The sequence below is a fragment of the Argiope bruennichi genome, chromosome 5, assembly GCF_947563725.1.
Source record: "Argiope bruennichi chromosome 5, qqArgBrue1.1, whole genome shotgun sequence".
Taxonomy (NCBI): domain Eukaryota; kingdom Metazoa; phylum Arthropoda; class Arachnida; order Araneae; family Araneidae; genus Argiope; species Argiope bruennichi.
The window spans coordinates 72,451,415-72,468,358 of NC_079155.1; the positions used below are offsets into that span (position 1 = coordinate 72,451,415).

Below are 16,944 nucleotides of genomic sequence, written 5' to 3' on the forward strand. Positions count from 1 at the left end.
CCTTAGTATATGAAATAATTTTATCCATGCGTGAATATGAGACAATGTTACCCATGAGCAAGCAGCTTTTTTTATTCGAAAAAATTGCAGCGTATCTAAATAGTATCAACTACACTAAGCAATAAAACTAATCCAATTTATTAAAATATGACAATTTACTACTGTTTAACTAAATGACTTGATCCAAATTCACTATTATTTAAAGTTGTTATGGTTAACCATGATAGAGAGAAATGCAATCCCAGAGATAGCAAAAAGAAATAAAGGTTCATTTCTTGTACAATACTTTTTTAGCCCGCGGTTCCAAAATGATTCAATAAATCTCGAAGGATCTTCAATTGGACCTTTGGGAAAGAAAGTCGATTAAGGTTTTGTTGTTCGAAGAAGGGGAGTATAGATATATAAGATTGTACCCTATAGGAATAGATTAGATTTGTTTCAAAACGCAATTGTCTTTACTCTAACGTAATGCCATGCATATAAATGTATATATCTAGTATAAACATTTTAAAATTGCTGTCTGTTTTTGCTGTTTAGTGTTTCAGTAATTAAAGATATTGCGTCTGTTGGTTTCTTTTTTTCTCTAGAAAACGGTGAATCGATGCTTTAATTATTCATTGACCATTAAGTAAACGATTTTAATGTTTTTATTTGGGTATTTTTATTTTTTTTATATTTTTAGCTTCATATATTCTAATTTGTTATTAAAAATGTCATCACCAATTAATCCTTAGATTAATTGGTTTATTGCAAACGACTTTAAATGTTTTTTTTTCTTTAATATCAAGTGAATTTCTTCACTATCATTAAAAAGATTGTACCAAGCATTTTCCGTGAATTTTTATTAGAAAAAAATGTGAGAAAGTAGAAAGTTTTAATTGATTGCTAAATACTGTTAAGAATAACGTAACGAAATATTTTTATGGAATTTGTTAAAGAGAAACATAAAATAATCTCTATATTAATCTTTTAAATTTCCTTTTTTTTTCTCTAATAAAGCACATTATGATATTTCTGGGATTAGCATTTACTTAAGAAAAGAAATCCTAAGCCTATTAAAGCATACTAAGCCTATCAAACTATGAAATGAAATTAACGTGATTAATTAATAATTCAAGACAATTTGATGTAATTTGAAATTTGAGTTTTTCATTCACTTAAACTCTTTTCGAGCAATCTCACCAATTTTATTAAATTATATATTGTCAATTTATTACTTCGAAATCATATTGATAATCATTTATTTGATCGCTAAAACCGCTATATGAGGTCAATGTATATTGATACTTTTTTTGGTTGTGGTTTTTAAAATTATTAAAATATATCAGTTCAAATCAGAGACGATAAGATATCTAGCAAATTGAATTTAAACAGAGATGAATTTGGTAATGAGTATACTGTCCTAGGCTTCGTGAGGAATTAATTTCAACATTTAGACTTTTAGATTTTAAAAAAGCCGATTTCCATTATGCCTACAATTTATTTCAACCCATGAAACGTTTAGCTATAACGCTATTGTTCAAATCTCTATGGTTTACAGATTTTTTTATTCAATTAGCAGAAATGACTAATTATATTTTTAATATTGTTTGAGGGCACTCCTTGATTTTTTTTTTTATAAATTAGGGCATATCTCTGAAAAAGGCGAGAAGAGCATTCATCATGCCAAAATGTTCTATATGTGTTTCATTACAATAAATCCATTTAGTAAATAATTTCGTTTTTATTAAAGTTTCATTTTTTAGTAAATTCAACATAAAATTCCGTTATGCAGTAAATTTTGAAACCTTTACTTAAAATTATCTCTAACGCATTTGTATTAATAGAAGTAATATGTATACCTAGGAAATTTTTTATTAAAAATCTTGAAATAAGGAATACATTTTCAATTATTAACTATTTTTCGCCAAATTTTTAAACGAATAATTTTCATAATTTGGAAATGGTTTCATGAAAAAGTTAAAAATCTATGTAATTTTGCTTTATTATAATATAAATAATGGTAATGTTTTTAATCTTATCGTAATTGCTAGATCTGTTTTGCTAGTGATATAAAGTTATCATTGTGAGATAAGACAACAACAATGAAAAAAAAACATGTTTTGCTACGTTTATTCACTGATAACTTTCTTTTTGATTTTCGTTTAGCTTCTGTTTAATTTAGCAGAATGAGTATTTTATACATCTCTAAAAACATATTTTTGGCGTCCACTTATAATAAGGCAAGAATAAATTAATTTCTATCAGAAGGCAGATTCGAACAGAAAGTCATTTATAAGAGAAAATACCGAGTATCGTCTCCTTGTTAGACTATGTTCATTAAATTATTTATACATAGTTTCCACACTAAAATAAAAACGTTGAAAATTTATAAGAAGCTCAAAAATGAAGATCCTTTTTCATGCTTGTGTAAATTCAATGTTTCCATTTTAAAAGAAAAATAATTAAAACTTCTTTTTTTTTTCTCTCTTTTATTTTTCATTCTGTCGAAGGGTGCTGATACATACTTTAAATTCTAAATCCGAATAACGGATTCAGTAAATTTCGAAACCTTAATTTATATAGGACTCAATAAAATGCCAGGGGTTAAAATGAAACAGACGTGGAGATACAAAATATTTGAAAATATATTTAACATTTTTCATCGAAGTTTCTACGCATTATTTATTAAACAAATGATTAAAATCAGAGTTAGAAAAAAGAGTAGAGAAAATTTAGTAGTAGAGAAAATTTAAGAAGTAGCTATTAGCGAAAATTTAGAAGTAGCTTAGTAGAGAAAATTTAATCAGAAAAAAAGCTATTTTTTGTGTCTTTTTTTTTTTTTTTGAATCAGCCTTTCTACCCTCAGGGTAAATACGTTTATTCTATTCCGAATAAGTTTAAAGAAAGACTCTTTTAGAAATTTTGGGCAGAAACTTTTTTTAAAATTCTTTGGACAAATCATTTTTATTGCAAAGGATTGGTTAGATTGCAGTATTTTTCGATGAAGGGACATGTTTCAATTGATAAGATCTATCTTGTGAGTAAAATGAGTAAAAATCATTAAAATAATTGAGCTTTTTAAAATCTGATTGTATATAAATATTTAATTAATTATTCACATAATACCAAAAATACAGTAAATGTCTACGGTATGCGTTTTGGTGAAAAGGGAAAGAAAATGAACTAAAAAAAATTATGATCTAAAATAATCTTTAGAACTAAAGTAAACAAATCGTCTTTGTACAAATATATTGAAAAATCCTCTTTTATACAAATCTACAGTTTTTGATAGAAATGAATGCCATTTTTATCAAAATTTAATGGAATTTGGCATATCAGCTATTCAAGACAAGAGAAAAGTCACTATTGACTTTTCAAATTACAAAGGTTAGTTAAATTTTAAATTAATTAAAAATTGAGAAATATTTTTTTGGCATTTGTCAGCGATATTTTCAGATTGTTTTTTCTATAAAAATTTTGTATATATTCCCTTAAAACTAAGAAATGATCTTTTTAATCAGGATAATTTCTTTTCTGTACAATATTGTTATATTATTTTGATTATTTTTAAAATTTAATTTAACGTACAGATTGCAATAATTTTGTTTTGTTATTACTTTATTCAAGTTAACCTCAAAGAACCAGGAAGCCATTCAATTATATATTTTCTCAATATTAGAATTCTTATAACAAAATTGCTTTCTTTGGATTTTATCTCCAAAGCAATATTTTCAAACCCTTATTACTATTCCTTATTATTTTTTCCTTATCTTTATTTTTCTTTTATTTCGTAGTATATTCAGCATTTAATTTGTACTCTCAGCAGTTCAGCAGCTTGTAGTAAACTGCATAAGCAGAAATCATAATTTGAATCATACAAACTATAAACATTATACAAGTTTTATTATATATGTCTATTTTTGCTTAGGTAAATCGAAATTGCATTTTAACAATAAAAAAAAACTGGATTTTTTTAAAAACTTATTTCTTTATTAGATTCAATTTTGTTATTTAATACTTAATTTTATTTCTTTATTCCTTCTTCTTTTATTAGATTCAAATGTTTCATTTTTGTATAGATTTTTTTTTTAAATTGCATCTCACAAGAATCCCAATATATTAGAAACATGAGAACAAATTTTCTTTTTCAACAATATATTACCAAAATGAAGCTACGGTAAAAATTAAAAATATAAATGATAAATATTGAACAAGCTTTATAATATATGCCAATTTTTAACAAAAATTAGATATTCCATTTTTGTATATGCAATTCTTATCTCATTCTGATAAGAATTTCCACGATATGAAAATAAAATAAGTCCAATTTTTATTTTTTAACTACAGAAAGAAAGTCTATAAAGCCATGCAGATAAAGAAACTTCACAGTGTAGGCTTATCTGCAGCTGTTTGTATGCAAGAAATACGCATGGAGAATTCAACGCGAGTTTACATTTCTTGTGTTTTATTTTTTCTGTCTTCATTTCTCTCCTACTTCATTTGTGTTCTTTATATTTCTTCTACCTCCCCTATGTGCATATAAAGTTTATTCAAATCAGGTAACTTCTTGCTAAGTCACTTTTTTTGGTAGAAAAGAACCGCAATTGTGTTCTCTTGGGTGTTCTTTTGTATAGAGTTGGAAACATCAATAAGTCCCGGATGTACAAAGGAAGTTAGAAGGAAAAAAAAAAAGAAACGACTTCGGGGGAAAAAAAACTGATATGTATCTGTTTTTTTTTTCTTCTATATATAAAAAAGTGAGAAATTTTCGAGCTAATATAAATTGAAGTTAGCACTTTTATACTTTTTTTTTTATCATTACGACTTAGAACGTCTTTTAAAGGAAAAGGAATATTGTACATCTCTGTTTTTTCATCGGATTTAATATTGTGATTTTTCAGATTCATTTTTATCATTGCTTTCATTTCATTTTCACAGATTTGAGTACAATAAATAAAATACAGTGGAAGTATTGGAAATAAATGAACAATTTTTCATATTAACACATTTAAAATACTTGTTTTGAAAGTTTTATTTGTGTTGCCATTTTAGATTAAAATATTTAATTTAAAATGAATGTTCTTTCTTGAAGTTATTATCATCCTTGTATCCTATAAAAATTATTAAGCCTATTAATTAATTTTTTCTAAGTATTATCGTTATAAAGAATTCGATATGCGTTTGCGTTTATTGTATTTATCTGTTAAGTTTTTATAAAAAGAAAAATAAATTCTTGTTTTGGATAAAAACACGGTGATTATAAAATTTTAATTTTAGAGAGAAATGTAGTATTTAAATATTTAAAAAAACAATCTTGAAATGCCAATAACCAAATTCTTATGAAAGCGTATTCAATTACCATATTCCAATTAATTCTTATTTGAACAAGGCATGTTAATTTTATTATCATATTAAAATCTGTATTTAAAATATAAATCATAAACACCTAAGCTTAAAACACTAAAATAAGCAATTTAAGTTATTTTTTGGTTTGAGATAATTCTCTTTCAATAACATGTTTTTATTTCGTCGTATTTAATGCAAACATAAACAAAAATCTAAATGATTGAGTTGAGAAAAAAGTAAAATCAGAAATTAAAATTTTCTTTTGGTTCTTTAGCGTAATCCTTATAGGATCTAGAAATTTAATTTCTTGCACTCTTTTATTTAACTTGATTTGCTTTTTGTTTGTCTAGGAATTTTCTGACAATCAATGCTTCATGATGTAAACACTTTTATTACTTTTAGAAATTTAGAAAATTTGGAACTTAACCAAATGCTAATCGATTAATTCGATTAAATTTTAAATTATCTTGCGCGACGCTATCCATTATGCAAATTATTGAAATTTGTAATTATAACATTCTTTATTGGTTAATGAGTTAACTATTCAAAATTGATTTTATTACCAATTATTTTTTTAATTATTATGAATTACGAATAATTAAGGGTTATTAATAAGGTATAGAATTTAAATAGCATTAAGGAATAGAATAAAAACATATTTCAATAAATAAAAATGAATTAATAGTAATGGTATGCTAAAAATGTAACTGAAATCTAAAAGATATGGAAATATTTCATTAAATCCAAATGAATGAAAATTAAATTTTTTCAATTAAATCATAATGGTTATGAAACTGCTAGACATTATTTAGGTTCCCGGGTTTATTCAGCGATTTAAGTGTTATTTTGAGAAATTAATCAAAACTGTGGCATTATTCTAAGAAGATAGATTCTAATATCGCATGAAGTCCAGCAAAATGAAAATTAAATGTTATATAAATTAATAATGGTTGTAATGTTAATACTGAATTGCATTGTTTAACACTTGTTTTATTCCCAATAATATTTCTGCAATTTAAGCAGAATTTCGTTTTGATTATTCCAAATATGGGATTTATTTTTTTGATTGACTTTAATTTTCGAGATAAACTAAAAATGAAATTTCAATGCGATTGGGTATAAAATACTCAAATCATATTGAGGTTGTCTCAAATATAAATAAATAACAAAATGGAATAGATGAAAACTCATTTATTGGCTTTTCTTATGAATGAAAATTAAATAAGTTGGTTGAATCAATTCCTGATAAAGTATTTATTTCACGTTTTATCTTCCCCCAATTCTTACATACTGTGGAAGTTCTCTGCTGCAGGCAAGAGCAGTAATATGTCATTATACATATGACCGTTCCGTCTTGATATCTTTGTTCCATAACTCTCATATTCTGATAGAACTTATCCCTTTCTAAAACGATCCAGAATGCCTGGATATTTGCCCTAGTGACTATGTAGAAAATTCACATTTATGATCTTTAAAGAAACAAAGTTTTCAAATCCACTTTTTCATATTTTTCAATTTTGTTGTTCCTCAAGCATTCTTCAGATGTAATATGACTTAGCAGAATAAAATCAATCAGAGATGGTAAAAAATTAGAAATTAACAAGTTTGACGAAAATTAGAAATGAACCATAAAAAAATCCCTGCCCATTATACGTGCTCCTCTCCCTCCTGCCTTAATATCTTTGTTCCATTACTTTCATATCCTGGAGGAGCCCCTCTTCTTATCTTTTACTAAAGCGATCCAAATTTTATGGAAATGTATCCAAATGACTATATAAAAAAGTTCACCTTCCATGCTCATATTAGCAGCAATTTTTTCAAAACTTTTAAGACTATTTAAACAATTTACTCACGAATTTCTATTTTGTGGTTAACCAAAAATTCGTAACAGTACGATGAAATATCATATATTCAAAGAAACTGAAGCTTTTAATGGACTTAAGAATTTCTGCCCTATCAAAATTGTCTCCTGGTCTTTTTTTATTGCTCAGTATAGGAAATGTCAAAAAATGTATTGGAAATAATCTTAATGCGTATTAAATACTCTTCTAAATTGTTTCGTTAATCATATTTTTGAAAATGCAGCGATAATTATAGCTTTTCTATCAACGAATGTCCCCTTGCTAATATTCAACGAATGTCCCCTTGCTAATTTTCAACGAATGTCCCCTTGCTAATATTCAACGAATGTCCCCTTGCTAATATTCAACGAATGTCCCCTTGCTAATATTCAACGAATGTCCCCTTGCTAATATTCAACGAATGTCCCCTTGCTAATATTCAACGAATGTCCCCTTGCTAATATTCAACGAATGTCCCCTTGCTAATATTCAACGAATGTCCCCTTGCTAATATTCAACGAATGTCCCCTTGCTAATATTCAACGAATGTCCCCTTGCTAATATTCAACGAATGTCCCCTTGCTAATATTCAACGAATGTCCCCTAGCTAATATTCAACGAATGTCCCCTAGCTAATATTCAACGAATGTCCCCTTGCTAATATTCAACGAATATCTAAATTTAATATTCAGCGAATGTCTCCATGTATTTAAAATCAGTATTTCTCTGATAGGCTATGTTAACTACGCCCTATGATTTCTATATGCCCTACTGTCCTAAACGCAAATGAAACGAGAGTATTTCGTTTATATTTTTTGTTGTCCCAGTAGGAATTCAACCATCTTTAGCTCAATACAAATATTTTAATAACATAGCTTCTGTTAAACCATTATATTTTGCCATTCTTCTTTAAGTTTTGTAGAATGCGTAGGATAGTTATTGCTGTTGTACAATAACACTCACTTCAGTGCTTGCTCGAATTGTCTACAAAAATCCTCTTATTTTCTGGTTTATATTCTACTCCAACTTGGAAGAGAAGTCGAAGAATATGATTGTAGTATACAAGTTCTGTCTCTACCTCAACAAAAAGATTGAGCATTTTTCCATTTTCTGTTGGAAAGCTAGTATTTTAACATTTGTTATTAGGCTTAGTGGTTATTAGGCTTAGCAGCATATTTAAAAAAATCTAAATGTTACAATTCTGAACTTTGTTTTGATTGAAAAACAAGTTTTCGCATTAAATCATTGAGTTCCACTTCAGAGAATTTTAGTTAATTGTTGCTAAGTGCAAAATTAGCTCAGGTATTTTCCCCCCAAACATTCATTTTGTGACTTCTGTCGAAAATAGAGAAAAAGCAACCTTGACAACATAGCTAGGGGTCAGCATGCGAAATAAAAATTGGCGAAATTGGAACATTGATTAGGACTGAGATGCGCTGTTCTGGTTTGTTTTCCAAAGAGAAAGTGCAGTAAAATAACATTTTTGATATTTTTCCCTCTTAAAAAGGGTATTATTGGAAAATAATTTTAAATTGTTTAATATATTTTATTAATAAATAAATGACATTTAAGAATTAATACATTTTAAATGAATAATTTCATAAATGAAATTACAATAAGTAGTTATATATTGAATACATGGGATGACATTTTAGTTTGTGTTCTTTTACATTTAAACCTATTTTTTCATAGCGGCGCTGACATTTGTCGAAAAGAAAAAAAAATGTTTGTGCATCTATTTGCATTTAAAAAAGCTACAAATGTTTTAAACTTACGGTGGAAATCTATCTTAAGAAGTAAAAAAATAAGAAAACCAGTGAAAAATTTATTTTTTAAAAGATTTAACAGTCTAAAGAGATTAGAAAACAAGCTTTAAAATTCTCTTATCAAAGACAAATTCGCAAAATCCTATTCGTCTTTGTAGCTACCAGTTAAAAATTCTTCAACTATAAAAGATTTCAGATCTGGAAACAAAAACAACATCAAGATTTCAGCTTTGAAAACAAAAGAGCAAGCATTAAAACAAATGTATTCTTTGTCTTTGTCAGCAAGATGGGAATAAAAGGAGGGTAAAAAAAGAAGAAAAAAAAAATAGATAAAAAAAATAAAGTTGTAGAAGAATGTAACAATAGTAGGTAGGCAGGGGTGAAAAATCGAAATAAAAAAATCCTTGTGGGCGTAACCACAAACTGTGACAATGTCTATTTGTCAAAACGATGTCGAAAAAAAGGCTGAAAAAAGGAATGAAATTTCGCGCCAAATCGGAGATTAAATCGCCAAATTCGACAAAGTGTCAACGCATCTTACCGCATTTCCCCCTCCAATGCAGTGTGTTGCATTTACCGCCCCTGGCTGAATTTCAAAAATTAACTTTCGTTTTTTTTCTTTTCTTTGTTTTACTGCATTTTTTCCCCCATTCCTGATGCTATACTCAGCTTCAATCCCTTCCTTTCTTTATTCTTTCTTTTTTTTTTTTTCAATACAATATGGATTTTTTTCATTCAATTAATAAAAGTTTTGTGACAAGGCAAAGAAAAAAAAAATGGGAGCTAAAAAATTCTTACAAAACTGTAATTTACGATTAAAATTCTTCAGGCTTTTAAATTTTCATTTATTGATTCCAACTTCACATTCTTTTTTTTAATGAAATATTCCTTCCCAACTTTTCCAGCTAACTTGTGAAGCTGAATTGTTACTTGATAAATCAGTTTTAATCATATGGCCTTGGTGTTTTAAAGCGATTTTAATAAATGCATTTTATTCGCATAATTCAATTAAAGATGACAGTTTAATACGTACTTTCGATGAAATTAGATTAAATATATAATTATTCTTTACAATATAACATTTTAGCTAATGGGACCTTTTGTTTTCATGATTCAAAAGCTTTAATTCAAAAATATCTTCAAAGAAAGAATGATATTATCACGTCTATCATTTCTGCATAATTTTATAATTTAGAGAAGAAATATGTTTCCTGCAAAAATCATATTTTTCTGATTCCCAACATAATGCCTCTATAGAGAAAAAATAATGGCAATGAATTTAAAATGTGGCAAATTTACAAAAAGAATGAGAATAAAATGTTTGTATACGTTGTCTAGTAAAAAAAAAAAAAAAAATCATTTAAAATCTTTCATCTTACATTCATTCTGGTGAAAGCAAAGTTAAATGACATATGTGCAAAAGCATAGAGAATTTTTTTTTTTTTTTTTTTTCGTAGACGGACAATATAGGCAAGCTAGAAATTGTGACTCAACTCGTGTTAATAATGACACGCACAAATGATGCAATTGCGTTACTTTATTTTGGCGTTATATAAAGAAAGGAAGTTAGAAAAGAGGAATCCTTGAGAAGTAATAGATTTCTAGATGTATCTGAAATTTCTATACGATTTTCGTTATTTTTTGCTTTGACCTTATCATGACTTTTTGCATATTTTTTTTTATTGATTACACTATTTTCATTGATATTTCTAAGTAAGTTTATCTTGCAAACAGTGTATACATCATCGGTATAGATTTTCATGGACACCGTAAATGATTCTTTGGCATTTTTCCAAAAAATAACTATTTTCTTCAATTTTTTTTTCATTATCTACTAAGTATAAGATTATAATGTTTAGATTCTTTTCAATCATCTGAAAAATGGCTGGACTCTATGTAGCTGATTACAGAAACAAATTGTAGAGGAAAGACTTTTTTTATAAAATTTAATACATTTAGTTAGATTTCAATTCATTATTTTCTTTTATTAGATGAATAAAGTTACGTTGACTCAAAATCCGCATAAATTTCATGATGAAAAATAATATCATGGGTTCACTAAAAACTATTTAAAATAACTATTATTTCGATTAATAATTTTAAAGAATGTTTTAACTAACACCAAAAACCCTAAATTTATAAGCATGAAACTTTTTTATATATGCTTATTATTCAATTTCTTTAACTTTCTTTTTAAAAATTTTTCTGCACATTTTTCAACAATATTTCCATTGTTTAGAATGGACTCAAACTGTTTCCATTATTACAGCAAACATTTGTTAATGTGAAATTCTTACTCTTTAGGAAGCTAAGGTAGGAAAATTCTGCCTATTACAAGTGCAAAATGAAGGATTAATAATGAAATGAAATAGCATTTTCAGGAAATTGTGCAACGTGAAATTAAAAGATAGTCATGTGGATCAATAAGTTTTATTATAATTTCATGGGGCAAGACTCCATTAGAAAAAGTCATTTACATAATTAGTAGTGGGAATATTCAAATAACACGGTTTTGTTGCGTATTCCAATTTGGTGCATTAAAAACCATGAATGAACCGTGAAATAAATTTTTAGGCAAATTTAACCGCAACTAATATTCACTGCAAAGTAGCTGCCCATCACAGGCAACTAGTCTTATAATATTTATGGCACTGTTAGGCTAGTACAACTATTTTAGTTTTGACCTGAAAAGCCGATGAGAAGGAAATGTTTCTTTTTAAAGCAAAATAGAAAATCGCAAAGTCCAAATATAATCCATCTCTTAAACCCAGACAACAAACTGAATCCACAAATCATTTCTCAAAAAACGAACAACACTTTGATGTTTCCAATCTTGTTATTTATTTACTCCCAACTTTCCTCTTCCAGACTGATTAATTCGAAGGATTCTCAGAAATAAAAGGGGGAGGTAGCCCAAGAAGGAAGCTAGTTAACAAAAATGAAATAAAAGTGCCATGCCTCATTTAGTACGTAAGAGAGCAAGGATGAAATTCACCTTGCAAAAGAGCGACCCTGCCCTTCAACAGTTCGGGGTAATCCCAAAACCTTCCACCACCGGCCATAAGAATAACGACTGTGTAAGAGACAATTAGGCTTAATTATTTCCGAGCTGCTGCTCCTCAAAGAAAACGGTTTGGCCCGTGGCCAGATATATACATCCTCATATTCCGATGGCGTTTTATCTTCTCTTTGTTTATAACGGCGTAATCTGAGCACATTGTTAGGTTCCAGCGCGGAACAAATCGAAGACTTGGGAAGGCGATCTAGACCATTTAGGAAGCCACTAATGGTTTATTTTAGGGTGCGTTTTGGATGAACTTGAGTTCAACTCAATCACTCCACAAATGCCTCCCCAAGATCATTGTTTTAGGTTTATGAGAACCATTTCGGGGTGTTACTAAATCGTAGCCATTATAGTTCTTCCGTGAAGTATTTAAGTTTTAGTTTTGTGTACCACACACAGAGTTGTTCGATAAGCCTGGGGTGATTATAGAATCTGTGTAAACTAAGACATAAGCCTTCATTTTGGTGATCATTGCTTTTCATAATTATGAAATGTGTAAGAAAAAAAAAAAGAATATAGTTTTAATTTTATGTTGTAGCAGTGGTTCCTCTTTGTCGAACATCTCATGTAATATGAAAAACTGTTTGTTGTTATTATCAACAATTCTATTAAGTTATTTTCCAGTCATGTTATTTATTGATTTCCTTTTTCCACAGCAAAGCGCAATTAATGAAAAGACTACATACAAAGAAACACTATTTTTTGAATAAAGATTAATGTAAGTAAAAATTGCATTAAACAAACAAAAATAATGCTAAAAATTTATATAAAGCAAATTCATTTGCAAATAGTTATAAATGTTGTAACAAGAAATAATTATTCAGAATTGCTAACCAGTTGGTCAAGAGTTAACGCTAAAACGAAAAAACATATATTTTTTTGGAATTTACTATAATTATCTTTTCAAATTTATTAAATACAATTATGTGTTTATGTATTCTTATTGTTTTCAAAAAAGATATTATCAATTTTTCTCTTCGAAAATAAATATTTGTTCAATGGGTTTTTATCAATGTATAGATCATAGATGATTACTGATAATTAAATCAAATAGTAAAACTTTGTATTAAAATGGAAAATAAATAAAATAAACATAAATTGTTAAAGTAAAGTTAATAAATGAATTTAATGTGGGCAAATAAAACTAAGAGCAAGAAAATAAATAAATTTATTTACTTATTAGAATTGAATGCACAGAACATAAAAAATAAAAATAAAACAAAACAACTTGCATTTACAAAGTTCATTATAAAATGAACATTTAACGTACAAAAAATAAAAGCTGTACGAATTAAACGGAAACAACAACAACACTGTAAAGCATTTTAGGAGCTTCTAAGCATATACAGTCAGTCTAAAAACATTGAGAAATAATTAAAACTCAAAAACTTGTAAAATTTAAAACCGTATAACATTAAAAAGGAAAAATATATTAAAAATCAAATATATTCAATCTCAAAAACAAAAGAAATGTATTTTGAATTTAAAAGTTGAAAAGTTTTGAATTTAAAGTTGAATATAATCAAACTTAAAAGCATTAAAATTTTATAAACTGAATATAATCAATGAGAAGTTTCATTATTTTGCATATAAAAATGGCAATCTCCATATTTTTTTAAATATCGATACAGTTTTTATTTCCTTTTATAAAGAATTAATGCTGTTTTGAGATAAATGCACAATATTTGAATGATGACAAATCATAATATCGGAATATGAAAAATTGATAAAGTGTATTTTATTTTACAAAAACATTATTTTTCAGTTCACTACTTCAATTCATTTATCTTAAAGGTTTCTATATAAAAAAGTATTGGAGAAGAATATAGTTATTTTTGTCCTGATTGATTTAACCAATGTTTAATCAAATCAAAGATAAAACGAGAGAAAATATTGAGGATTTTTAACATTCTTCATATAAAATTCACCGATTTGTGCATACTGAAATGAAATAAAAAGAAACACATTTCTCCACTGTGTAAATTATAGGTTCCATATAAGAATTATCGAATAGCTTTTTCATATTTGATGTGTGTACTTCTGTTTATCTTACATCATGAGAAATGGCATTTTAGTTTGAGATTTTATTTTCATTCGTTCTTCAGTACTTACGTTATCAAATATCGCAGACAAATAAATTTACCTTGCTGTTGAGAGTGGGGAGATTTTTACCAACGCCATTAAGTGCCTTCGGCAAAACCCTTATGTACTTATATTTTAGAGTTTTTGAAAATCCAATCAAAATGCATTACTTTTTGAACACAAATCCATTTTATACCATTTCTAAAGTATATATATATTTATATAATATTTCATTTTGTACTTTTATACCTTAATATTTTAGTTATTTTCTTTATATATCGTTTATTTGTATAAAAGATAAATTTAAAGACAACATGGATAGAATAGTTTATAGTCAAATATTTACGATTATGTATTTGTACGCAGAAGTATAGTATTTCAGTGAATTATATAATATTTCCTTAAAATTTTACATTACTTATTTTCACTTTTCAATTTAATGCTTCAACGAATTCAATTTTTAGTTAAGTTTGCGTTAGTTGTCACTTGCTGGAAACTGCTTTAAAATAGTCAAAAATGTAAAATTTGTAGAATTATTGAATAGATATCGTGTGGCATAGAAACAGGTGAGTGGAAGATATATACATATCCGAGAAAGTAGTTGCCTTGGGAACAAAACATTAGTGCATTTTAATGGGAAGTATACAGGAGGAAAACATTAGTATCTTTCATGAACGCCTTTTACATTTCTCACTCTGATTTTGATGCCTATAAAAATTTGAAAGGTAAAATCGCGTATAAAACAGAAGAGTTAAATTCATGATATTAATGTTTTATCATTTGATTCTCCTTACAATATTAAATGAAATCTTTCAAAACTTTTTTCAGAACGCTAAAATTATTGAAATGGCACATTAAATAATAGCTGTCATATATAGAGAGGCAAAATGAGTTTCATATCATTCTCGTAATTGAAGATGAGAAGCTTCTGGCTTGGTGATTGGTTCTCGCCACCCTGGTAGGTATAGAGAAAAGTGGGAGTTCGGTTCCTTCCATCAATGACGGAACTTATATCCCAAAAGAAGGGTTATACTGTGGCCGGTGATGGCTCATACGACTCAACCACAGTTCCCGCCAGTATTGCTGTTTCGGCAGTCCGTCATTCAGATTTTTCCGTATGCATCAGAGCGAATCGAAGTAAGTTAGGGTTATTTAACAGAAAAAAAGGGGTTGGTTCTCGCACCCTGGTGGGTACAGAAATGATGGGGGACGGGGTTTTCCTCCTATCGATGACGGGACTTGCTTTTCTCGGGAAGGATTGTAACGTGGCTGGTGATAACACTTAGGACTGAACGACAGTTTCCGCCAGTGTTGTTGTTGCGGCGGTCCGATCATTATGATTTTCTGTGTGTCTTTGGGCTGTTCGAAGTAGCTAATTAAGGTTCCCACAAAACGAAGAAGGTTGAAATATGGAAATTTTGGGGGAGATACTAATGTTTAATATACCTTTAAGAACATTAATTAAAAATTTTAAAGCTGTCCCATATGGGCACTAACTTAATTAACTCATTAAAAAGGATTTTAAAATAATTATTAACATCTTTTTTTTTCTATTATAATCCAAGTAAAACATATTTTCTTATCTAGATTCGGATTTGAGGTTTTGGAATCAAGTTGACAATGTCCATAATTTGTCATTAAAAGAAATTCTAAGTCTTTTTATGTAATGTTATCTTAAAATTTTTACAAAGAGGAGACAATTTTTTTTTAATGAAAGAAATAAACGGAAAAGTACATGTCGGTTCCCTTCAAAAATCAGATACTTTAAAAATCCTCTTTACAAAAAGAAAAAGGACATTTGTTGATTATTCACGGTTCACATACCAGATTGTAATTCATAACTTTGCAAAACGATGGTTTTGTTTTATCACATAAAACCAATAAAGTAGCTGTCAATAAACGCTTTGTTTACCTTATTGTGACCAAGTCGATTAAAGCAGGAGACCAAGGATTTTTTTATTATTCACCTTACTTTTTTATTGATCGAATACCATATCAGTATCGTCACCTTTGAACATGCTAGCTTGGTCGATAAGGCTAGCGATATTACCCGTCATCGAAGCCCTGATCCATCATCTTGGCTTTATTCACTGTGGATGTGTGATGACAGCATCAGAAGACTTTCAAAGTGTCACAAGAAAAAAAAATATATATTCCTAAATGACATATAAAAGCGATCTTCTTTTTTCGTCCGTAAGTAAATTGCATAGAATTGGGTAATTCTTTTTTATCAGGTAAAAGCAAGAAGTTTTTTTAGATGGATGTATAGCGGTGTCAACAGATAAGCGTAAGAGGTATATCCCGGTGGGAGTTATTTGTTGAGTTAATTAGGCTTAAGTAATCCGACTATGACAAAAACGTCAAAGAAAAAAAAAATTATGGGTTAAAAATATGCTAATCAGGTTGCTTTTCATCGAGTTAGCTCCAGTTTCAACCGCTTGTATAAGAATAAGAAAAAAAAAATTGCCATGATAATAAAATTTTGAAAATGGGCGTGAACATGGGTTAATGGCATTATACCAATAAGAAAATACCAGCGTATATCCTAATATAAAATTCTATGAATGTATGTAAGCATTATATCAGCAAATAAGATAAATAAGAATGTAATGACATTTTAAAATTTAATTTAAACCCTAATTGTTTTCCAAATTTTTATCTTAAATTAATCCATGTTAATTTCATTCTAAAATGTTCGCTTATTTCCTGATCCAGTTTCATTATTTTCATTCCATTAATTCCACATGCGCTTTAGAAAATTGATGGTCTCAGCATTTTCTCACGTACCAAGTGAATAGATAAAAATCCTTAATGCATACAACAATCTTTTAAAAATACCTATGATTTCAGTTCCAAAGTCGAC

At 27.9% G+C, this 16,944-nt stretch overlaps 1 protein-coding gene across 2 annotated transcripts in view; it reads left to right on the forward strand.

Annotated features, from left to right (window-relative positions):
- Positions 1 to 16,944, forward strand: part of LOC129969477 (hemicentin-2-like) — a 533,332-nt gene that overhangs the window by 294,042 nt on the left and 222,346 nt on the right. The gene's annotated exons all lie outside the window — the stretch shown is intronic.